This window comes from Ornithodoros turicata, chromosome 2 (assembly GCF_037126465.1).
Source record: "Ornithodoros turicata isolate Travis chromosome 2, ASM3712646v1, whole genome shotgun sequence".
Taxonomy (NCBI): domain Eukaryota; kingdom Metazoa; phylum Arthropoda; class Arachnida; order Ixodida; family Argasidae; genus Ornithodoros; species Ornithodoros turicata.
In genome coordinates this window covers 129,384,886-129,411,107 of record NC_088202.1, presented here as the reverse complement: position 1 = coordinate 129,411,107, position 26,222 = coordinate 129,384,886, and the positions used below count along the sequence as shown (strand labels likewise).

The 26,222-nt window shown below is 46.1% G+C and overlaps 1 protein-coding gene across 9 annotated transcripts in view; it reads right to left on the bottom strand.

Moving 5' to 3' along the window:
* Positions 1-24,225, bottom strand: part of LOC135386118 (beta-1,3-galactosyltransferase 5-like) — a 44,142-nt gene extending 19,917 nt beyond the window's left edge. For 4 of the 9 annotated variants that reach the window (XM_064615865.1, XM_064615868.1, XM_064615864.1 and 1 more), the window contains exon 1: positions 23,603-23,986. The gene's annotated coding sequence lies outside the window, so the exon portion shown is untranslated. Of the gene's footprint in view, positions 1-1,664; positions 1,716-14,284; positions 14,531-14,777; positions 14,938-15,009; positions 15,260-22,830; positions 22,893-23,602; positions 24,001-24,084 lie in introns of those variants that run through there. The other 5 variants (XM_064615866.1, XM_064615867.1, XR_010420602.1 and 2 more) reach the window with 4 other exon arrangements.
* Positions 24,226-26,222: the final 1,997 nt, after the last annotated feature.

The window sequence follows — 26,222 nt, the reverse complement described above, 5'->3', positions numbered from 1 at the left end:
CGCAATGGTCTGCTTGGCTTGCGCATGCGCATAACCACCAACGCTATCCCTTGCGTACGCAAAGGCGATAGCGTACGATATACTCAAACTCACTACTGTTACGATGGTAAGGTCTAGACTAGACAGATTTTGAAATTTACTGTCTCTTTCACGGCTTGCTTACTGTTGTGCCCCGAACAATCCCCCAATACTAATTGTTACCCTCGTAATATTTTGTCAACGTGTCTTTTTATAGCATTCTTGGTCCCGACAATCCAAGTACTACACCAAAGCCGCAAGGGAGCCATTCTCAGCATCGTAAGACGTTCTTTTTTTTTTTTTTTCATAAGACCAACCAACCAACCAACCAACGTTGTACCCGCTGTCGCTCTTGTATCTGCCGGCCGCGTCCAGGCAAGGGTAACCGCCGTATTTTCGTTTCCATTTCTATTGCAATAGTCCAAATTTAGTAGCTCGTACGTATTTAGTTCAACTCAGATTTAGCAGAGTCTTCGAAGACCGGAATGCGTTCACGATAATGTTTGCGACGACATAAGCAAATCACTTTTCTTTGAAGTGCATGGCTGACATGGCGTTGCTGATCTTTGATTTGACAGTTTCCTTTACCGCGTGTATTGCTTCCGTAGGGTGCTTCCGAATACTAAAACTATCTTCGTTTCCGATACCAGTCTTTCACTTTCATGCCCATGGCGCTTCAGTTATTCTTTCCGGTAATTGTCTATGCTTCAGATGATACAACGCGTACGCATTACAAAACTAATTTCGCTTCTGCGAAATCGTACCTCTTCAGTAATTTAGGAGAACATTTATATAGACGTGCCTTCATCCTGTAGGGTGCCCAGCTCGAAATGCTGAGTTCAGGAATTCCTTACGGGCTGTCTCCTTCCGCTGTCGCAACTACAGACGGAAAGAGTGCTGCCAAGACGAAATGAAAAATTCACAGGTGCACTTTCCATGCTATGTCGTAGCCAGGGCCGACGTCTACGGGGGGCGGGGGCAGAGGGGCAATTGCTCCCTTCAGACGTCCGCCGAGGGGGCGCAAAAATGTCGGCCGGATGGCTGGGAGTTCACGGTGTTTGGCGTCCCACATTGTTAGCCGGTCACAAGTGTGGTCCTTGCAAGGCATATACTAACGCACTGTGTACAAGCCTATCCTTTCACTAGACTAGAATATATCAAAGGTTCCATGGATGCCGTATGGTACGTTTTTCATTCATTCCGTTGTGCCGTGTTTGGTTTCGGGGCGTCCTGTGCTTAGGAATCACACACGGAACGCACGGCCAAAGAAGTTGTATGGTACGGGCGGGAGGAGGGGCGCAAATCTCGGAGTGTGCCCCTAGGAACAAAAAGTAGACGCCGGCCCAGGTCGTAGCGTCTGTTATGTAGATCTTCGTGCAAGCTTTTTATCATGAGCTATGCGGACTGGAGTAACTGAAGAAGAACTATAAGTCAAAATGATGTTTTGTAGGGTTAATACATTTACGTACAACATAAGGAGCAGTGTCTGTTTGAAGTATCGGCGGCGATGTGAGACTTTTCGTTTAATGGTTCCTCGAAGAGTCTATACAGGCGAAATGAACGTTGATGACGAGCGGTGATAAGCATAAAGTTTATCGCCAGTGAAAAGTTCGCCTGTACTCCATTTCGTACAAAAGCACCCTTACCTGCACAATGAAACACAAGGTGTATCAGTTCCTGCACGTCGAGGACGGTTATCCCAAGACCAAACAGACTGATCGTCTGCTGACATCACACTATAGCCTGGGAGATCTCCACAAGCGCTCTTATCAAGCCGGCCAATCACGGCACCGCACCGGCTCATCACCACTCTAACCCAGTATCGTGAATCATCCAGCACTAACACGAAGTTGAGAAGCAGACCGAACTTTTGTTCCCATTTCCTGTTTTGTACATTCCAAAACGGGGACTGAGGAAGAAATCAGACACCGGAAATAATGCGTTGGTTGTAGCAATGTGGCAGGAACTGTCCATACTAGAAAGTCTCGTGACGTGAGTGTTCACGCTAATTCAATGCCGCCAGTATACATCTACGGGAGAGATTCAATTGCCGTTCTTCTTAATATTTACGTCTCCACGTACCATATGAAACATGAGTGAGCCACTTGTGGATATGCATCCAGTGCTCCGCAAGACGTGCTAAGGATCAGTGGAGACATCCTGTCTGAGGAACTGATAGTCGCCTGATCGTCTTTTTGTTACACACTCTATTCTTTTACCACATGTCATCTCTCATTTTCTTTCTTTTTTTTTCAATACCGTCTGGTCAGCCTGTGCAATGTTACTATTATTGGGAATCGTCGCGTTATTCAATGAATGGATGGATGGATAATATCGCGCTGCCTCTTTCGTTCGCGAAGACCCGCTAAAAATAACGACAGTCACGCGGTCTGCTGAAACACTATTGTGCTCTCCAATCCAGGAATAGCTCTCATACACAAAGGCAATTGAAAGATGACCACGTATACACCGAACTATAAAAAGAAGGCAATATGTGAAGCGCATTCAATCGAAGACCTCAGTATTTGCTTAGTATCTCTCAATCGACCATTTGCGATATTCATAAGGCAAGACTGTCACCAAAAGGAAGCATTTGACGTCACTCACCGACCCTTTCGAGAGAGAATTAAACTATAAATTATTACCTGTTGGATTGAAACGGATCGGCAGCCATGCTAGGCGCACGTCTAGGCCGGAGTCACGCTGGTTATACATTATACACGAACATCCCGTCATACATGTATGACGAACGTGTATATAGGCCGGAGTCACACTGGTTATACATTGTACACGAACATCCCGTCATACATGTATGACGAACGTGTATAATAAACATCCTTTAAACATGTATGACGAACGTGTATAACAAACATCCTTTAAACATGTATGACGAACGTGTATAACAAACATCCTTTAAACATGTATGATCATACAGTGTTGGTCACACTGCTTATACACCGGCAAACATGTTTTAAAACACGTGTGTATAACCAGTGTGACCGTGCCGTCATACAAGCAAGCGCTCTGACTATGTTTGAGAACATGTTGTCAAACACACGACGATGTATTTGGGCACTGCCGAAAAACGGTAATGGACAAGTTGAATAAACGGGCGTATTCGCCACGACAGTTTTCGTTCGCACGAGTCAGTGTCAACAACATCGTGATGCGCGTGAGTTAATTTACACGAGTAAGTTGTAAGTCAGTGTTCGCGACATTGTGTTGCACGTACGTTCAAAATGGCGACCTCTTTGCCTGCGCACATGGAGCATGAAACAATCGAAAATCAGCAAGTGCAGCCCCGTCTTCGTCATCTTCGTACATTTTGAATAGCGATGTCCGCGAATGGAAGCTATATAAACTCCTCGGTTGGTTACTGTGACACTGACGTGTGCCATACATCACGGTTTAAGCCACTCCCACTGTTCCTCCAGTCAAGTTGTATAACCGGTGTGACCGATGTTTGAACACCATGTTCGAGACTATGTATAATCATACACGCGTTTGGACCAAACAATGTTGTCAAACAAGAATTGTATAACCAGTGTGACCGAGCATTATACATGCTCCATACATGTTTGAAGACATGTCATACATGTTTGGAGCACGTGTATAACCAGTGTTACTCCGGCCTTACCTCTTTTGTGCATGCGCAATGGGGAGGTTTGATTTGATTTGATTTGATTTGGTGATTTTCTGGCGCAAGAATACCAGAGATGCACGATGGCAAGGTTTCTCTCTATATTACGAGAGTATCATTAGGCGCTAAGAGAATTCTGTGTGTGTGTGTGGGGGGGGGGGGGTTCTTCTTTTGCTCGGTCGAGTCTGTATTCGTCAATGTGCTGCTGATGATACCTGCATATCCATGGAAACGTTCGATATGCAGTTGTATCTGGTGTATTATACTGGTGAGGCAATACTATGCAAAATGCGTTACATAGTGCGACCATACCTGGGACCATATTTAGCTACGTTTACGTAGGAGTATATAAGCGCGCGTGGTAGCGCATGCATGTGTTGAGCGCACATATGTTAGAGGGATTCTGTGCACAACTGCTCTCGCTCTCAATAGAATCCGCGGCCAATTAATATGCCTTTATATCTTTTTGGCAGTGGTCTCACTCCAGTGACGTTCCCGTCAGCTGTTTCCGATTTTTGCTCAGTGAAAAGCAGGGAACGGAACAGTAATGGTGACGGAAACAGAAACGGTATATTGCCGAAACTGGAAATGGCAACGATAACGCAAAACAGAAACCCATACCACAGTACTTCACCACCGGAAACGAAAATGGTCGTCCGGTATTGAATTCGGGTGATGGCTATTCCTGCTGTGCGATGACACCAGTGACTTCTCATTTTATGCATTGTATTTTGGCGACTCCGTTCCCTGTAATATATGCCCTGAATACTACAAGAGACCGTGGAAAGCGCAATATTGGTTCTCGAGGGTACATCCGTCGCTTAACTCGTCCCAGTCCTCATGACGTCACACATACGACCTACGCAACAGATTCCATGATATAGCACGGAGGCGCAAACATGTGATTTCACCGTGGCTATGGCAATGTTGTTTACTACTGAGAACGTCAGCCGATGAATGCGACATTGAATGGATTTTGGATTGGCAGATTTTGGCAGGTCGAACTCCGATTTTAAGCACGACACTTTATGAGATGAAGACATGTTTCTACAGTGCCTTTCTTTTTTTTTTTTAATCCAGCAAGACGTACTCATCTCACCGATGCAAAATTACTTGTGCGTACGCGAGACACCGAAGCACCACTTGGGCAAAACGGGGTGTTGACAGAGCTGAACGCGCTGTCCTGCCGTACTGCTCTGTAACGGTCATCCCATTACCGGAAACAATAACGTAAACGAAAATATTGCAGTAACGAAAATGAAAACGGTAACGGGAATGCGCCCGGTACATTCCCTGGTGAAAAGCTTCGGGGTCTCAGATTCCAGAGAAAAGTCGATAATTATGTTTCAGCAGCTCACAAACATAGCCCTTGGTTGCCTTATATTCTTCAATAGGACACAACGGTGACGTCTGCAAGCGTGTGCCCCCTAATGCGGGCAACGGATCACTATACAGGGTGTGTGCAGAAAAACATGACCCGCATTTAGGCACATAGCTTGTTGTCTACCTAACTAACGAACTTCCGGTGGCGCATTTATGCGTGCGAAATGTGCAGAAAAATTGTGTAAGCCATACTCAGCTTAAAAAATAAACGGAGCAACGAAAACGTCGGCCTCCGTTCATCAGAATAGGGCAACATGGTGGACGTTGGAGAGTTGTGTTCAAGCACCGCTAGGGGAGCTATCGGTGCATAAATCGAAACGATGTCCCACATGGATGCTCATCGGCAGTACCCCTAGCGGTGCCTGCACATAACTCTCCTGAAACCGAAATGCGCTACCATGCACTGTGATGACCGCCCTATTCTAATGAATGGAAGCCCATGTTTTCGCGCTCACTTTATTTTTTTACGCTGAGTACGGCTTCCAGGATTTTTCTGTAGCTTTCGCACGCATAAATACGCCATCGTAGGCCACCGGAAGTTCCTCGGATAAGTAGACAACGAGTTACATGTAAAAATGTGGGTCACGTTTTTCTGCACACCCCCCGTATATGTGAACACTGGAACAGGGGCAGATGTAGACTCTCACATGGGGGGGGGGGGACAAATGTTTAACCTTTTTCTTTGGGGGGTGGGGGGTGGAGCGATCGCACCCTATTCTCGGCCCGACCCACTACCAGATATACGAAAGCGATGCAGTCATCGTAGACACAAAGAGCGACACGAAGAAGAGAAATGGTTGGTTTGTAACACTGAGCCTCCGCGCTCGAAGAGTTCATTTTTGTTTGGTCTATCAACAGAACTCATGCATGTCCCTGCGTATCCCTGAGATGCGCTTCTTTTTTTTTTTTTTTTTTTTGAATAGCATGCCGACCTTGGTCTGGCAGACCTTTCCCTCTAATAAATGTATATCCCCCTTCATGCATGTCTACTACAAATGTGAAACTTTCAAAGGTTGCACTTCGGGCTGTCATGAATTCCTGTTCATGCAGACGGAAACTCCAAGGGAAATCTATGAGTGCATGATGCATACATTGAGTGACGAGTGCCCATCACACTCAACCGTGAAGTGGAACTTTCAGCGTGCGATTCTGACACTGTAGACGCCGGGAGATCTGGGATACCTCCAACGGTGTCAACACCCGAAATTGTTGATTGTGTCCATGTCTTCATTTTGGCACATCGGCGAATCTCGGCTAAAACAATTCGAGACACGTTCAGAGAACGCAATGGGTTTGTAATTCACGAAGCGCTGGGTACATATGCGGAAGCCAAATGGGTGCCGAAATGTTTGACTGCCGATTGATTTTGTAGCATTTTGAACGCTCCAGGTACACTTTTCTTCAGCGACTTGTTACAACGAAACATGATTGCATTACCATGATCCCGAGAAGAGAAAAGACAACAGTCCATGGAATGGCGGTTCTCCGGTGCCGAAAAATTCAAGACTCGTCGATCAGCGGAGAAGGGCGTGGCATATGATTTTCTGTGACAAGGAAGGTGTTTTGATGACTGACTATTTCAACAGAAGGGTGAAACAGCTGACGCAGTATATAATACCCTAGCTTGCCTGCCGGTTAAAGAATGCCTTGAAAGAAAAACTGCACCGGAAAGATACGGAAAGGCGTCCTCCTTTTGCAGTACAATGCACCGGCTCACAAAGCAGGCAAAATAATGCAGGTTCCGAAGGACTTGCGATTTGAATGCATTGAACATCCACCGTACTCGCCGGATCTTGCCCCATCGGTCTAATTTTTGTTTCCAAACCTGAAAGGAAGTTAGAAAGGAAAGAGATTCTTAGAATAGAATAGAAATAGAAAGAAAAAAATGAAAACGAAGAAAGATTCTTGGTAGACTCGGAGGTGACCGGAGCAGCTAAAAAGCGATTTTTTCTTTCTTTTTTTTTGTTTTTTTGTTGCAGTGGTTACAGAAGCTTCAGGAACACTGCGGAGAGCGTGTTGAACTTCGGGGTGAATATGTCGAATTGTAACGAAGGTTTATGTCTCTAGCCCGTGTTCTTCGTTGTCTGGCCGTGAACCTTCCCAGCACCTTCTCGTGCAATCAACCAACTACGCCACCTTTCTACGCTGAGTTCTGTATATGCAGTTCGGTTTCCTTCTCTATTTCCAAATCATCGAGGCATTGCTTAGTGAGATTTTGTACACGGCACCTACACATAACTCACAATCCCACACGATTAGTACGGTTGCCCCATGAACGCGCGGTGTTGTTGTAGGAGCCATCGTATAATTGGTATTGTTACCTTGTCTGTTTGCTGTTCGACTGTTTGCGTCTTGCGTGTTTGCGCGTTCTGTGAGATCTCAGTGTGTGTGTACTTGCTTTCTGTCGGAATCACCACCACTAATCATCATCAACAGCATCATCATCGCCATCCTCCTGCTCACCTTCATTGGCTTCATCATTCAAGGAGTTTTTCACCAAAGTAACTGGTGCAAGTGATGTGGAGTTGCGGGCCTCACATTAGTGAGGCCAAAATCTCCATTTGATTTTTCGTTAAAACCAACCAACCAACCAACCTTGTCGGTAGAATGTGAATGGAACCGAGTAAACAGATCACAACGAACAGTTTTCTATCTTGATGTTTCTATTCGCTGAAGCACATAACATTGCAAAGAGTAATCGACGTGTAACAGTCGGATGCGTACGCAGGAAAGCCCATACATCGGCAAATTGAACTCGTGCCTTCAGTACAAAGTAAAAACTATACAGTAGAACAACCAATCACGTTGCACCATTATTCGGTTGCTAGCTCTTCTTGTTGATTCATGCGAAATCCGATAAATTCGAAAACACGGAACCCTATACGTATACGGAGCTGGAAAAACGAATCATACTTTCGCCATAACTCGGGAGCTTCGAGGACGCTTGGTGGGTGAGTGTACTGCTAGCCGACAGACGTTCATTGCAACCTGGCTGCAATTCTTGGCCCACGTCAGAGCCATGTGCAACACCGTCGAGGTCTTCTGATGTGTAGTTCCCCTTGTCTATCGGTTTGCTCCAGACGCTGTAGAGTCCTCCTCTGTATCTCAATGGCCATTGGTGCTTCTTTCCAGGGGCGGATCCAGGATTTTTCTGAGAAGGGGGTCCAGTCATGGAGAACATGCTAGATAGGTGATCTAGGGTCAATTAAACCCTATGTGGAGACTGAAATTGAGGAGGGGTTAGGACATCTGGACCCTCCCTCTAGATCCGCCCCTGCTTCTTTCATGTTTTTTTTTTCTTCGCCTTCCTTTTTGTGACGTAGCGCAGCGGAGCCAGTGGAGGAGAGCTCCATTGTTGTACTTGCACATAACTGTAACTTTAACTTCATTTTCATATCTCACATCTAATGCTTCGCGTGTAATGGGGTATTGTACTGCTCTCCAGTGGTGAATCACCCCAAGTCATAGTCATGATTTATTTGTCGTTGTTGTTGTTGTTGTTGTTGGTGGTGGTGGTGGTGGTGGTGGTGGTGGTGGTGGTGGGTGCGCCGCACGCGTCCAAGTATAACTTGTTTCGTGTAGTCTCGTCGAGGCAAATAAAGAAAGCAGCAGGGCAATGAATTAATTGTAATTAATTTCGTTCACGTTTATTTACGTGCCCCAAAATTATCGACGCAAAGTCCAACCTATTTCCTGTAAAATGATAGCTCGTCCACAGCATTTTGCGAAAAGTTTTTAGGGGTTGGGACACTTCGTCCCGAGTTATCTAATGACGAATTCGGGTGGTCATTTCGTAGCAAAACGGCCGAGCGCTCGGAAATTGCTAGGTCGGCGACTGAGTTGGATCACGTGACCGTTGCCACCCGAACATGATTGCTGGGAATCTAGCGGTTTTAGGTACTTGGATCACGCTAGGGGCGTCGCGGTCGCAAGTCTTCGGGTTCTGTCGTCTGCTAAACCACGTGATTTCAACATGCGGGCCAATGAGGGCACTCGCCACCGTTGCAGTGCGGATGTGACGACACCGGATACAGTTGAGCAATCTGCTGCTCGACCGTTTTGAGACCGGGCAAAAAAAGTGCTAGCTAGCAAATTCCGAGCGCTCGGAAAGCGCCACGCGAACATGCGAGATTTGCTTCATTTTGACCAAGCGAACATGACTGCTCGAGATCTGGCAAAAAAAGTTGCTCCGAAATGACCAACCGAATTCGCCATAAGATAAACGCAGAAGACCAATTTGAAAGAAGAAGAAGGTAAAAAGGTTCCCCGAGACAAGGAGAAACTACAGGCACACGCTCTCTTGCCCTTCTGCTCTTGGCAGCAATTTGCATCGACGTGGACTTGCATTCAATGATATATGTTTTAGAACAAAGGGGGTCACAGAGGCTTGGACAGACATCGCTACAGGCGTCACCGCCGGTGAGGCAGCACTTGAGACAGTGGAGGTCACTTGCTTCTCCCAGTGAGCAGCCAGTGAGAATGGCTGCGGTTCTATCTTGTCTGACGTCAGAGCCTGACGCGGGCATCATCTTCAAGGGCTTATATCTCGACGACATTAACATTGCCTTGAGTTCGAGGGGAAACACAGGACGTGTGTTCTTCTCGTCCGGTGTTTTCCCTCAAACTCAAGGCAATGCTAATGTCGTCAGGCCAACACCAGTTAGGCTGCCTACTCCTGTTATGTTCAGCTTATATCTCGCCAAAGCACGACACGTAGAAAAAATAAGCTATGCAACTAGGTCAGCTGTCTGCGCAGCTCCTCAGTTTCCCTCTCTCCCCTATTGCCCGTGGAGTGACTTCATTCGTCAGTCTAACACAATAAGGGAACAAGATTCGAAGTTGAGGAGCACGTGCTTTCTTCTGCGGGCCCGTGCCGGTTCACGACTGCCCCCTTATTGCTGCCTTGTGCCTGGACAGACACTTGGTCACGTGGTTTCTCCAAACTTTACATCCTCCCCCGCTGATAGACAAACTGTTGTAGACAAACCCCTTATGCGTGTTCTGCTGTCCTCGCTACTCTCGCGTGCAGTACAACGCGCACATGCTGTAGTGAAACCCATGTATCAAAGTGTGACAGACCATTTTATAAAGGAAAGGAAAGTTTCGCCTAGATACTCCTGCTGTCAGGGTCAACATGTCCAATATACCGATTAATGTAGTTGGAAAAGGGACAGAGAAAGGCTGCACGGGTGACCCTGCTAAGTGGTCCTGCAAAGCGACGCTCCAGTGATAAATGGCTCCTGCACGTCTGGCTCCCTCACGCCACTCTGGTATTGCTCTGCGTGGTGCTCGGAAAGAGGCCGCGGGTTCCATTGCGGCCGTCGACGGTGGCAAGTCTTATAAAGCTGTACGGGAGCTCGAAGTGATTGTACAGTGGGGTTACTCAAACATGATCCTTATCCAGTCTTTTTGTTAGCTACATGACATCCACAATGCATCTGGGAAAGAACACCCAGGGGTACAATTTGCGAAATCACCTGCACTTTCTGATAAAAATTCTCGTAAAGTCCCACTACGTAACTTAAAAAGATACAGAACGTGTGAAACTTTTGATCGTATACCGAGTTTTGGTGCGAATCAACGCACATTTAGAGTAATTTTTTGGTGTAGTTAGCAACGAGGAGTTTGGAGAGCAACCAGAAGCTTCACATGTCCGTACTTTCACGCATGTAAGGAGCAGAGCTGTGAATTACGTACTTACAGGTATCTAGGTTACTGTAATTAACTTTACTGTATGTGAGTACTTTCTAAGATTAGAAGCTAAGTTAATTGCATTTTCCTTGTAACTCGAGCTCAAGAAGCAGTTACCGTATATTCCGGTGTACAACGCGCGCGTTATACAGTAAAAAAGCATTCTGAAGACGTCCTGCGCGTTCTCTCGGTGCGCGTTATACACGGAAATATTTTCCTGCAGAATTCCTTTTCATGCATGTCGGAGACGTACAAATTCTAGCCTCTTCCAGAGTATGCTGTGGCTTTCTCGCATATCTCTTAGGGTCAGTTGACAAAACCGGCTAAAGGGCACTCGACTTCATAAAGGTTAATGATGCTGCTTAAGGATGCTATTCAGCAGTCAATAATCTTGAATTCATTTCAGAAGAATTGCGTATAGGGACGCGAAACGGAAAGCACAGAGGAGACTGAAGTATACTATGACACCAAAGATGTTGCACCGGAGTTTAACGGATTTGACTAAATGTGTTTCAAATAATGCATATATGATACACCGCTTTGGTTTATTGTGTATACTGGTAGCAGTACATAAGCTTGTAGCACCATTGCGGTGCGCGTTAAATACCGGAAAATACGGTACATTTCGCTTTCGCTTTTTCCACACTGCGACGTTTTTGCTGTTTTTCTTTTACGTGTTGAGTTCTCAGACTGACTACCGAATGCCAGCGACCTTCGTCAGTTAGATATATATGAGTAGCTTAGGAGAACAATGCTAAGTTGTGTATGGCGAATAAGTTCTCGGAGGACACACACATACACACATATCTACGGTAATTATATTATCAAAAATAACGAAGACGGTTAAGAGCATCAGCATTTTTTGTCCTGCATCGCCGGAAACTTGCACATTGATTTTCTTCACGTAATTATAACAGGTAATTGTAGTAGATTTACACGTAAGGTGTGTCCTAGTGCGGCGACATGCTGCACGTGACGTCAAAAGAACCCCCGCCCGGGGGTTCTTTTGACGTGTGCCGGAAATCTCAGACACACCATGCTGGAGGCAACGTTTACCTCCCCCCCATTGCTACCGTCCTCGGTAGGGATAGAACCCGCGATCTTGTTATATCCATGGGATAATGACTGGAGGGCCCGGAATTTGAGGCATTTGCCTGCATGTGCCTATAAACGCCTAAATGCGACATTTTGGGGGCTGCCTGCCTTTTTATCGACTCTATTGAATTGCATTGTTCGCATTTTTAGATGCCATAACAGCCTTTTTTTAGGGGTGAATCGCCCCATGTCATCGTCATGATTTATATGTTGTTGTCATTGTTGTTGTTTATGGGTGAAACTGCGAGTGCGCCTTGCAGGCTCATGTTTAGTGCGGCAGTTTGCTTTTCGTTTCCGCGTGTTTGCCTTTCTTTTCCTTCTTTATTTTATTTATTTTTTTTTTTTTTGTACCTTGGTTTACTAGAAGGGTTCATCAAAATATTTGCCCTTCCTTGGCCTTTCAAGATAATCGAGGGTGGAGAACTAAAAGTATCATTCAATATATCTTGGTTCTAGGCCTCCTCAGCATTCGTGTACCATATAGTAAGTCAAATCTTGTACCGTATATGGCCTTTAAATGAGCACGTTTTCCTGGATGGAGCATTCTGAAACACAAACAAAGCCAAAGAGCGTGCAAATTAACGTGCCTATTTTTGCATTTGATTGCCTATCTTGGCATTTTTGAGGGCCTAAAGGCCTGCCTATTTCCATCGTTTTTAGCTAAATTTCCGGGCCATGAGATGGGCGATGATGACATTGAGTGCGCGCAGCTCGAATGTAGGCGTTTCCGCACCTCTCAACAACTTCAACAATGCTCTGAGAGGTCGACAACTAACGATGCTGTTAGTAAGCGGAAACTGGCAGACATTGCAGGGGTGGCTGCACGCCAAGTACAAATGCCGTCGAGGTGCATGTGGACTAAATGCGCGGGGAAGCGGCAGGAAGAGGGGATGCCATCCGCGAATATGCCGTTTCGAGACTGATTCACACACGTCCGCACAGGTTGAGAGACGGAGACACCACAGAGGAGAAGTAAACTGACACTCTACGTGGGAACGATACGAGGATGGGAGGGCAAAGGAAGTTTATGCAAGTGGGTGCTCGCCCCCAAGTGGTTCATGGAACTCCAGACACTGAAAGCACGTATGAAACGTCCTGTCTTTACGTTAGCGGAGAAGAGAGCATATACTACCACAGAGACACAAGTTCGGTTCCCCAACAGCATGCAGGAAATGTACATGTGCAACTCCCAGGTAATCAGTTTCACGTGATGGGGTGTGTGTGTGTGTGGGGGGGGGGGCGATAGGTGCACTGATTTAAAACGGGTCTATTGTACATTTGTCTGTACTATAGTACACTTTCAAAGCATAAGCATTCTATACAACGTTCAAGATTTCCTTTTGCCTTGCACTTACAGGCACTGCAAGTATACAAAAACAAGATATTAGCTAAATATAAATTTGTGAAGGTCAGCAATGGGGATCTTCAACTTTCATTTTGATTGATCCAGTCTTGGTTACACCATTTGAATGTTCAATCACGCGAGTAGCGCTATAGATGTAGTATGTTATGACGGTATGTTATACCGTTTTAAACCGTTATGTTAGTTAAAAAAAAAGCGACCAGTGTTAGATGTGGTATCTAATTTCTCTTGATGTGTTTTGTTTCTACAGAGTCGTTTTATTGCACACAAACATTGGCCCCGTCAGATCTGCTTAGTAAACCATACTTAGTGGTCTGTGGGCAACGAGTTGACGTCTTGTCACTTTAAAGGCACATAACCTGAAGTAATTCCAATCCAATCCAATTGAAGAGTGACTCAATTACATTTCACGAGTAACTGTAACTGAGTTACCCATTTTGGTTTCAGCAACGTTTCTTGCAACTTAATTACTTCCAGATATATGTAACTGTGATACAAACAATGTTCCGTGCATGTCAGGCAGTTGTCATGTGTTGAATGAACTACAGTACGCAAACTTTCGATAGTCATGCAAATTTTAATGCTTCTAGCTTTTCTTTTTGAACACAGTAAAGAGCCACTACGTTGTGTCCTCTCTACAAATCTGTCAGTCCTATAGCATATTCATGCATCCCCCCTGAACCGCGAAATAGTAGTTTTGGCAGACGTATCAGACTTATCTATACAACATGTTGGGACACCGCGGCCCACTCCTGGGCGGCCTTACGTCACGTAGTTGGTTTTTTTTTTTCTTTTTTTTTTAGGCGACTGCCCGAGTAGCACATCCGACCGGACCGATACCGGCGGAGGGTTGGGGATCCACCGCGGTACGGCACCGGGGAGTCATCCATTTTGCAACATCGCACCAGTGCTGGCCCGGTACTGGCCATGGGTACCCATGCCCGACAGTTCCCCGACGTGATTTTGATACCGATATCTCGCGCACTCTGCCGCTCGGGATGCTAGGTTTTTTGGGTGATTGAGTGATGATTTTGGATAACTAGAGTTACCACATTAAGAAATAAATACATCCAAGGCCTTTCGAAATGCTTGGAACAGTTTATTTCGGTACTCTTTCAAATATTTGCTTCTTTAAAAAATAAAAGCAGATGTTCTTTCCTTGTTCGCCGTTTTCATCGCAGGAAGTATTCTATTCTTGTTCGCTGTTCCCGGCCTCTGCTGTAACTTCCCTCTTGCGGGCTTCACGTCCCCTTCTCGGTCTTGCGCCCCGGCAAGAAAGCGACCAAGTTTTCCGTCAATGTCTTTCTCTGTCGATGCTGGGTACCGCTTTAGAAGTACTTCTGTAAAAGAGAGGGAGAATTTAATAGGTGTTACAGGTGCTAACCTAAATGCACGAAACTCATTTTTTAGCGCGACACACATTAAGCACTTGCCGGTGAGCACCTGAACCATGCATAGCCTTGAAGGACATCTACTGTACAATAAGCGTAACTGTAACATCCCGGAGCGTCTTTTAGTGATGAGGAGCCTGATTTCGCTATACTATGGGCTCGGCAAAGGAGCGTCCTAGAACACCAGGATAATCACCAAGAATGCAAGAATGTAGTCGCAAAGTGGAGAAGTTATGCTTCTGCTGAGCGCCCTTCAGACTGTGGAGCAATGCTACACTGTTGGTCAGCAGCTTGTTCATCACAATCTGCACCGTTTCTTGAATTGAGTTCCCTCCCAGCCGGGACAGCATCTCAATCTGAAAAGAAGATTAACAAGAAAAATTCGTTAGACAGGAACTATGCATCCCAAAACCACAAGAATAACTCACCATATGTGCCCTGCCTCTGGCCTTTGCCAGTACTGTGTCAAGCTTGAGAAGATCGCCTTTAGTTTTCACAGGGAGGTCCGGGATGTCGAAGTTTGTAACCAAATTTCTCTGGCAGTACGTTTCATTGAACTGCTGCAACGCTTGCAAACGCTGTTCCACTGACTTCACTGTTTTTTCTTATATATATGTCAAGTAGTACGGTGAGTATATTTCCCTTCTTCCCTTCAACCTTCATACTTCCCTTCAAGACCTGCAAGACATTGCGTAACACGACTATGTGATACCATAGAGCAACATGCCAATGCCCACCTTGAGCGGACCTTGCAGCACTGTTGTTACGATGCTGTTGCTGTTGTGTACGCAACACAGATGTTAGCAAAAAGAGAAAACGATGTTAGAAAACGAAAAACTTACCTGCATGTTTACCTGCGTAAACTTACCTGCGTGTTCTGTATGTTTGCCTTATGGCAAACATACTTGTTTTATTTGGCGGTTGACAGCGCGTCTGGCCAACGGACACCACAAACAAACTAAAGAGAATTAGAGGAGAGGGAAACAAATATTCACGCATGCGCGGAATGGTACGGTCACATGCGCGCCGAGGGCCGGTAGCCAGCCGGTGGTGTGCGGCGCAGAACCCAGGCCGTCGGGTATAGCCCCGTTACCTGTCGGGGGTCGACGCTACCCTCCTTACTCTCTCGTTTCTCTCCACCGATGTCCAGACGGGATCGTGCTGGCTCCCGGTACGCGGTATTGACCAGCAGCGGCCCGGTTGCCCCGATGGGACCCCGACCCTCACCCGACATATTGTGCTGCTCGGGTGGTCTGGACTCCTTGTGACCCCGACAGCGCCCTCGGACATTCAAACCACCACGACCAGGATCGCCGCTCAGATCATCACCGTCATCTCCAGTAGGTCGTGGTCATCTCTCATCATCGTCATCACTCACATAGACCCCCTAGCTATGGGGTAGCGTTCCACTCCTAGAGTGGAAAACCTCCCCGCTTCATCGTCAGAATATAATTGTTGTTGTTTCATGGGGAACACCGAACTTTTTTGCTCGTCCGAAATTATCTGACCAAACCAGGAAATAACATCACAATCTAAACAACGAACGAAAAGTAGAGGAGACTATATCGAATGGCAGCATAAGTTGATTACCGGGTCATGCAGCTAAACCAAACAAAGGCACCATCATGAGAGAACATCGCGCACGCTTCACTCTGCTTGTGTTGCCGTGCAAACATTGCGGTACTGATGAAATTACTTTCCACTGCTTTTCATTTCCGAGAGCAAACGAAAGTCGAGCGTTTCTCGAGAAATGTGACTGTATATAGTACATTATTTTGTGCGCGGGCAATAGGTACACAAGACAGATTTCCTGCGCATACCAAGCATTATAAGCGGGTTGAGGCGGCAGTGCGTAACACTGGCATAGAGGTATAGCGTATGCGATAACCGTAACATCGGTTGTTTACTGATAATAATTGATAATTTGTGACTTTACCTCGCGAGACAACTGTGATCAGGTTCTTCACTCGTTTATGACTGGAAAGATAGCAGTTCAACATAGTGTGGTGCAAATTGGACAGTGATTTCCCTCCCTACGCAAAAGTGTTAAAACAAAGGATAACCCATATTTTTTCTCTATCTCTCTCCTGATTTTACCTTATCAGGGGCTCGAATCCCCGGGAATCGTGGCTTTGATTGTGCATTTGGAAGAAGGAAGCGATGGTGAAATCCTCCTGCGCCCATGTAAAGTGGGTATATATAGGTGAACCTCAGAAAGGTCTTTTTGTACTTCATATCTCAGGGAGCGGTGCTGCTTTGTGTATGCGATGTGGAGTTCCTTCGTCTAGTATTTCTTGTACAGATAACGAGCATTGGAAGGTTTCCCCACTTATTTCCTCTTTTCTTGAGAAATCAGTGCCACACAAATGCCGACTAAAAATTTTCATTTCAACACCTCCAACCCACAAAGAAGAGAGAGTTATGACACCGGCCTATTAAATGAGCAAGACGACTGACATCTCTCATATCTTATTATGTCATATTATATCATATCTCATAACGTATTATTAACTCCTCAAAGGGAAGACTGAAGCTGATTTTTAGCATCTGTCGGACGATGCATTCTTTTCGTTTCTAAACGGTTCGAAAACTAAAATCGCAATTTCAAAAATACAACTCTTATTATCATTCACTATTCCACACAGTGGAAGCAATGAAAATAAGTTATGAAACTGTCAGGATGGGCTCATGGAAAAGGGCGCGGGGTGAGCAAATGTCGGTGAGTAATTTGTCTTCGTTCCGTTTCTTTGCCCGGTGAGCAATTGTCCGCACCCTGCTGTGGATATGCCCAATCACGGCAGATGTCCTATATGGATGTCCGGCAGATAACCCGTCCTAACAGCGAAGCAGGGAACAGCGCGCGAGACAGGGAATACGAGGGTGGTTCCATAAGTTTCCGGCCCGAGCAACATTTAATAGTCATAGAGACGAAACAAGTGTATCACTTTTCGACATAGTCACCCTTAACTTCGATGCGCTTTTGACAGCTTTCAACCAGCATTCTTATACCCTTGAAAAAATAGTCCGAAGTTTTGTCCGCAAAATGCTGGAAAACTGCCTCTTGCACCTCATTATCGTTTTGAAATCTCCGTCCACTGAGATCCCCCTTCAAGTTTGAGAACAGGAAGTAGTCACTCGGTGCCAAGTCTGGACTGTAGGGTGGGTGGCGGATTTCTTCGAAGCCGCACTCCTTCAGTGCAGCCTTGGCAACAGAAGCCGTGTGGACAGGGGCATTGTCCTGGAGCAACCGGACACCTCGACTCAACCTGCCGCGCCTCTTTGCCTTGATGGCGTCTCGCAGTCGGTGCAGGAGTGAAGCATAATAAGTCGCATTCACTGTGGTGTTCCTCTCTGCGAAGTCGATGAGGAGGATCCCGTGACAATCCCAAAATATTGTTGCCATGATCTTCTTTGTGGACTGTGTGACCTTGGCTTTTCTTGGGGGTGCTTCTCCTGGTTTGCGCCATTCCATCGACTCCTTTTTCGAAAGGGGATCATAGTAGAGCACCATAGTCTCATCCCCTGTGGCAATTGACTTCAATATTTCTTCTTCGTTCTCTTGAGAGCTCCAAATACTCTTTGGCACAGAAGACGCGCTGTTGCTTTTGAACTGACGAGAGAAGTCGTGGCACCCATCTCGCACTGACCTTTTTCATGTGAAGGCCCTCGCCGATTATGCGAAAAACCGTTGTTTTGGAGAGCCCCAGCCTTTCTGAGATTTCCTTCACCTTCAGACGCCTGTCGCTCAGCACTTCCTCCTCGACAAGAGACAAATTTTCTTGTGTCACCACTTCCACTGGACGACCATCGCGTGGATCATCTTCAATGGACTCTCGCCCCGGTCGAAACTGCTTAGCCCAGTCTTTTACCGTTTTTGCTTTAGGCGAGAGTTCCTCTTTTGTCAAGAATTTTATCACAGCACGGTACTCGATTTTTTTTCATTTTAAGAATTTTTTTTCACTGAAGAGTGCACCCTAGCTGTTTGAAATGCCGCTCTCCAACCGACAAAAGCATGGAGAGGGTTGAGGGTGGTGCTCCGGCCCTCCAACAGATGGCGCCACGAGTCCTTAATCGCATTTTCTACCTCGGGCCGGAAACTTATGGGACCACCCTCGTCTATGCGCCCTCCTGCCGCAACGTGGCGCTCTGTTTCTGGCTACCCATAGAAATCATAAGGAGAGACTAGAAGCAAAGGCCTGAGGAGGAAAATGGGAGAGAGCAAAGGAGTTGAACGGAGGGACTTTCCTCCTCAACGGCAAAACGCGGACTTCGCCATATTGTAGTAGCCGAAGCCGACCGGAAGTGCATGAGCGCCAGATAACCAAGCCAATCCACAAAAAAACAAAAACAAAAATGGCAGTTGGTGCAGGTACGTATTCGTTTTTCTGCCTCCCGAATGTGCCTCTCCAAATGTTGTACGCTGCAACGTCATGCTAGCCTTTTATGTCAGGTCTCGTATACCTGTTTCAACCGCAGGTTGTGCTAGCATGACAAATAATGTCTGTAAACGTGTACGCTGCGTAATTTCTTACGGGGATGGAACGTCAATACTCAAAGTTTCAGTGCGTGTTACCGATATAGCTTGGTCTGTGCAAGAAGTTTAGGTATGGTAAGCTACTCTGTCATATTGAAAAATGCATGAACGGTGATCTGGGTTGATATGTGACCTCCATTGAGCTCGGCGTTCTTCACTAAGCAGACACACAAACACAGGAAAATGGGAGGCCTTAAAGGTGATAGATGCTGTCATAGTTGTAGCATAAATTTTGAGTAAACGTAGGACGCTTGGCGCCTAAATATTAAAGGAGAATTTGCACGTGTAACGAACATGACTGATTGAACTCGTTTATTGGTCTTGTCGTGATCTCCGCCTCACTGGTTCACGAAGAGCACTTGTTTTGTCAGCTTGCTCATGATGTAGGCCTTCTGGGATATCTCTGTTATCTTGCGGGACAGTTCGTGCAGCTTCAACAGCAGGAATGATCTTGAGCTTGAATGAGCTTCCACAGCATGATCACTTTCACCAGTGAGATGATATGTTCGGGCTCAGAGCTGGAGTGGTCCAATAGATGTTCTTGATCTATGTAGTGGACTTTATGGTAGAGTTATGCTACATTATTTATGACAATGTGATTAACCAAAACAGAGTTCTCATTCATTTTGACTTGAAGGAATTTCACCGCACGTATATGCATGTAGAGACTGTGTTTTCAAATCTGTTGCTTGCGTTCTCTCATTTTCGCAATTTTTTAAATCCTAATTTCACAGGCTGTGGACACTGCAGTCATCTGCTCTGGAATGACATGAATGTGGCACCGTGCCTCGCAAACAGGTGAAAGCGCTTCATCTCCTTCAGTAGAAGGTATCGCTAGAGTGTGGAGCCAAGCATTAATAGTAAAGCTTTGTACCACAGTACAACTAAACAGTTTTCAGTATTTGCTTATTCATTGTAATACCTATTTCTTAGGTGCACTTTACTGTGTGCTACAGTAAACATTTAGTAACTGCAACAGCCAGTATCCAGCACTTCTTGTTTGAGCAAAGCAGTAATTCGACTAGTGGACTGCACTCTACAACAGAGTGAATATCCCTGTGCACCATGGTGTATGATGAAAGTCACTGAAAAGGTTAGCCAGCTGTAGGACTCGAACCCCCATCTTCTGGATTGCCGGTCCAGGGCTCTACCAATTGAGCTAAGCTAACACGCCTTTTCAGCGACTTAAAGGGTGCGTCATCTGAAGGGACAGCCTCAGCCTTAGAACATCAGTTCTTTCATGTTCACCATGGTGTGTTTGAGTTGACCACAAGTTTCAGCTAATGTGATGTTTGACTGAAAGAGCATTCACTGTATAATGCACGAAATTGAGGTATTGATTTTGAACTTGCACGTTAGTGACACCTCAGTCATAGCTGTTCCATATCTCTGACATTAGTACTTTTCTGGAACTGTTACTTACTTGTACTATAATAAAAATCTTGATTATTACTGCCTACTCCTGCCAGAGGTGACAAGATGTAATTATGTAAGTAAGAAAACAAATGTAAGTAATTATTTTCTTGAGAGGCATCGTGTGTGTACACGACCTCATTCTTGTTCCAAGATTACTTTCATCTGTCCTGTTATTCAAAGGCCATACCACTTTTTGCATATGAAATAAATTGTAATGTACCACATCTTGTTCGAGTGTCATTCCTGCATGTTTCATGGACAAGTGTAGAATGAACATCATGGACCCCCGACCAGTTGCAAACGCTGCAGGCGCCATAAACGCGAAATAAAATCATAAGTGTTGTGAAAGAGGCGGTGAGTAATTGTCCGGCTTCAACGGTTCTGCAGTGAGCAGTTGTCCGGCCTCAGCAGTTTTTTGGTGAGCAATTGTCTGCGCCCCGGCCACGGGAAAGGGTAAGGTGAAAGGGAGAGGGGAACTGTGAGTGAAAGGGAAGTTGTGGGAGGAGAGAAGGCACAAGAGAGTTATGTCATGAAGATTATGCGCGAAAATAGTTATTTATGTCTTTGACTGGAGTCTTTATGTTGGAAATTGCAATGTAAAGAGGAAACAACGCTACACGTAATAGAACAAGAGTCAAAATCCAGACTGGATCGCAACGCACTTTGAAAAACACATCGACGTAGGTACCTTCTTCGCAGACGGAGAATTCATGGTGGTCGCACGTTCTAACCACTGGCCCTACGCAGAGCCGTATGCCTCTTTCCACTTTATTTTGCGCCTGTTTGCAACGTTCCTTTCATTTTCGTCGGCTTCTTGGTGAAGTGTGGCACTGCACATCCACAGCGGGTATCATTTTCAAGCAGAACATAAAAAAAGGGGGAGGGGGAAGTTATTTAAATCACAGAAAATAAAGATGGTCTTAATCGCGATTAAAATCGCCGATTTAAGCGCGAGTGATTTAAATCGCACACCGTGCCCCGCCCGTACCTCTGGGCACGATCGGCAACGCGGCAACGGCTCAATTCTGCCTGCATCCCCATTGGCCGCTCATACTTTTCAGGTACTTGCTTTACCAGCGATCGTTTCTATGCAACCGGCACTACGCTTTGCTCGTCCTAGATAAAGGCAGGGCGATCTAGACTAAACGTCCCGGAAGCGTTACTCGACCCCTGATATCTTCGTAAACACAAGTAATAATGACATGGCGCTGCTCTTTTGCAACAAGCCCCGTGACGTGCACAGTTTTTTTTTTTTTTCTAAGCCCTTCACGAAACGCACAGCTGTTCGCTATATCGTAAACGCTGTATGAGAGACAGCTTCATACAGCCTATGCGTGTGTAAAAAAAAAGTTTATCGACAGCTGTGCGTCGCTTTTCTGAGCAGCGAATATGACACACACACACTGCTCCTTACTATCATTCGACCTTGGTGTAACCAGACCAGACCACAAAAACAACATGGGCGTACGGAGAAGGGGGGGGGGGGCAAGGGGGGACCTCCTCCCCTTTGAGCTCCAAGGTTATTTGTGAAAATGATGTGCTAGTTAGTCACAGCTCGTCATGACCGCCAGCACAGTCCGAAGTGTCCGTCTCCAGGAAAAGAGGTGTGTGTGTGTGTGTGTGCGTGTGTAGGCACGCTTTGCCCCCTGGAAGCACTTTGGAAAAACATCCTGGGAACGCCTACGTTACACAGCAGCCATTAGGGTCTCTGGCAGTCGTTACATAACGGCTCTATGGAGTTCTTACGTTAAATCGCATGCCGCAGCGAGGTCATTGACCACTGTGAAGGACACGTGTGGAAAGAACTTTGAAAGTTCTGGGAGTCGCAAAAAAGAAGAAGAAGAAAGAAATAGCGGAACGATGTAAGGCACGGCTCAGTGGTACCACATGCAGCATTAATGAGGAAATTTACAAAACTGCACACAGCTAAACCTGAAAGCGTTGAGAAGGCCTGATGGATGCTTGAAAACCAGAAACATGCACGATGCGAGAACACCCTAAGACACGAAAAACTAAGTTTATCAGACGTCAATATCTTCTGTCAAACCATTCTGATAATTCCTTGCTGGGTAGAGGAAGGCCTGTTATACAGACAAGAGGTACGCTATCGTTGGCCTTTGTTCCCAGTTAATTGTCCTCAGGAAAACAGCAATAAATCCGCAGTATTACAGCAAGGAGAAAGCGACGAGCGTGTCGAGCGTGTGTCTATTCTATACTAGCAGCACAAGGCGAATTTAAACAGGGATTACCCAACATTTTGATAAATCGGACTCATTCGGAAGTATTTTGGCGGCTTTACGAAATTGAAGAACCGACGTTGTTCCAATCGTACTAGGACTTCGTGCTGGCGACTGTTGCCCTCTGAAAGACAAGGATAGCCATACAAATGCGTCGAAGGGCGAGGAATACACATACAAGTCAGCAGCATGAAATAATATTTCCACACGTGTCTTTCCTCAATATTAGGGCGATACCTACGCCAGAAGAGTTCAACAGTGGGCGTAGCTCGCCATTCAACACCCTCATTTTCCTGTTCTTCCGCAGCGTGTCTTGTTCCAGTGAAAAGTATTTTTTCTGATTCTGCAAACGTATGGTTGAATGCCGAACCTGGACGGCAACCGAAGTGGGTTGGATTTACTAACGCCATTCGTTCGTTCGTTCAGGTAGAATTCCACGAGATAATCCACGGAGAAGTGCGGTACCCCTTCCTAATTTATTAGGCAAAAGGAACACATTCCAAGACCTCCCCGTTTTCCTATGTTTCTGGCCAAACTGCCTCCACTTCTCTTTACACTACAGTACAACACTTCGGTTTCCCGCCAAAACAACGCGCTTCGCGGTGACATCTGCCGCGCGCTGATTCGCGTCACTCACATCGTAACCTGCACTCGCGTAAAATTTACGAACAGCAGCCAGCCTACACAAACACAAAACAGTGCTCCTATTTTGCGCTCCCCACACGGCAAGGTATATTCGATACCTCCGGGCACATCCACGAGAAGGTAATGTAACGGAGCAGACGACACTGAGATCCTCGGAAGCAGAAAGAAATCCGTCCCAATTTTACTCACTTGCCATCGCGTCCAGGGGACAGCTAAAAATACCGGATGATCTGCGGAGGCTTTCTTCCGATACAACGACGCTTCTCGGCCTGATGTTCACGTCGAAACACAGCGCTGTCGTGAGTGTCAAAATTCTCAATAATAACGCAAGATCACACGAGCATGGAGCAGCATCGATGTTCCGACTGCTTCTGCCGTGAAAATGTGAAGTGAACGCAGATGGCGTGCGAGGGTGCGAGTGCGACAGTGACCACGGGGGCACGGATGATGCTGCTCCCTTTTGCTCCTCCCCTATCCCTCTCTCTCACAGGTCGTGTCGCGTCTGTTGATGACGAAACCAGCGCGAAAATCAATCTTTTTGACAGAGAGCAGACGCGGGCGCTCTCCCTCGTTTTGTCGAACGGTTCGCTGCCTGAAATAATAGCTCAAATGAAAACTCGGAAAGAACGTACTTTGGTCAGAAAGAAAAGTGATAACAAAAATCGAATTACCGTAATACAACCAAGCGGGTTCTCCGAGACAGGTAGTGAAGAAGGACAGATACGACACGTTTTCGATTGAGAGCCTACGTTCTCAAAGACCTCCTGGCAGGCGGCAAGGCGTAGTGCGATTCTCGCCCCTGTCTGGTCAGGTCGACGTCTGACACTCCTTGCCTTGAACTGCACCAAAATCCGGGCACCTGGGTCACGCGGTTAGGCCTCATGACCACCTCGGTATGTGTGAGTCATTGGATGTATGCAAGCAAAATCCGAGGGCCGATAGGGTTTCACTTTTTCCTCTCTTGCTAGCATAGCTCGGAGTTTCGGGCCTTCGAAACTCACGATCACAATCATCTGATCAGGCGTAAGTTTGGGCCCTGCTAGGAGATCACCTGAAGGTCGACATGACGAATCGGTGAGCTCGATCAGGCCGCATATTAGTCCACTCACCGGATAACATCACACTTGTAAGCAGAGCAGGTGTGATGTTATCTGGTGAGTGCGCTAATATCCGGCATGATCGAGTTCGCCGATATACGCCATGCCGTCCTTCACGTGAGTTCGTAGCAGGGGCCCGAACTCACGCCTTATCAGATGATTGTGATATCGTGAAGGCCCGAAACGCCGAGCAATGCTTGCTATAGTGCCTGCCATGTATTTGTCCGGTGCGCCTTCATTACAGCGCAATAATGAATTGTTCAACCTCTTCCGAATGCACGTTGTTACTCGATAACGTGTCATATGCGTTCAGACAGAAAAGATGGCGACGGCTAGCACAAGCACAGATGATGTGAACTGTTGCATTGCTCTTTGTCTATCTGCCTTGTGTCGGGTACTGCCCCATCGGCTCGCACGCATATTTATTTCGCCATATTTAAGACAGCACATTTTCGCCCTTCCTACCAAATTGAGTGATACAACAAACAACAAAAGAGAGTATGATTGTCGTATAATCGGGAAGTGTGACACGAAGAGGAACTGGAAGAGGGAATTTTCGAGTGTATTTAGCACCCCGTTTGCAGGGGAAAAAATTCTTTGATTGGCAGTTCAGTGCTGTGTCGTCGTCTTCTTTGTGCACGCCCTTGTTCCTGTCCCCGCGCTGATGGTTTTATCGATCTTAATTATGAGTTACCAACCCGCCGAAGTTTTAACTTTTTTTTAACGAAGTTAGTTTAAATTTGAACGAAGTTAACCCTTTTCAAAGGGTCTTGTTTCGGGTTTGGCAACGCTGTCCTATTTATTTTGCGGCGGTGTGCAAAAGTTCCGCGCCTTCGTCGGTACGAGAGGTGACTTCTGGTATATATACTGGTATATTCGCGGTACAAGAAGAGGTACAGGAGGGAGCGAGCATGACCGCTCTTTGGAATGGCTTTGGGAATAAGATTTGGTTATTATAAGACGTTGGATCCGGGACTTTCTCTGTTTCATGCAGCTGACACGTTTCTATTTTTCCAATGCGCTTTCAAGGGAGAACGGTGAGCGCGTGCAGTCCCTGGCGACGAGCGCACAACGCGGGCGTGCCGCAGAAAAAAAAAAATAATAAAAAATAAAAATAAGAATCTTGAGTTTAACGAAAAGTACTTTTCTGATTTTTTTTTACGTATTCTCAAGGTGGTGCTCTGCAGTTCTGTGAAGAGCACCTTTCTAGCTTGATAGCGCCACAACATTTTTACCCCCTATGCACTTCTGAACGATTTTCTCGACTTCACCGAATTTTTTCGGCAACTAAAATTTTAGTCAGAGCAACGGTACTTTTCGTTGGAATGTATGCCTGGTCAGCTACTCACATGCAGGATTTGGTTCTTCTATAAAGCCTAGTTATTATTTTGACAAAAAAAAGTCTAACACTGTGCCAGACACGCTCCTTTTGGCGACAGACCATTGACACTCAAGCACACGTAAGTATAGAGAGAGAGGTTACGAATTTTCGACTGTATTTCGGTGCATTATGACGGGCACCGCACGCTATCAAAGTGAACATGGATTTCCCTCCGGGCGCTAACTTTGGAGCCCTAGAGCGGCGAAACCCTTCGGAATTTTAGACTCATATTTCGCATTCGATATCCCCCTGACACCGCGAAGCACACCCGATTTGTTTGTTTGTTTTTTCTTCCCCAAAAATCTGTGATGGTCGAACGAGCAGCATCGCT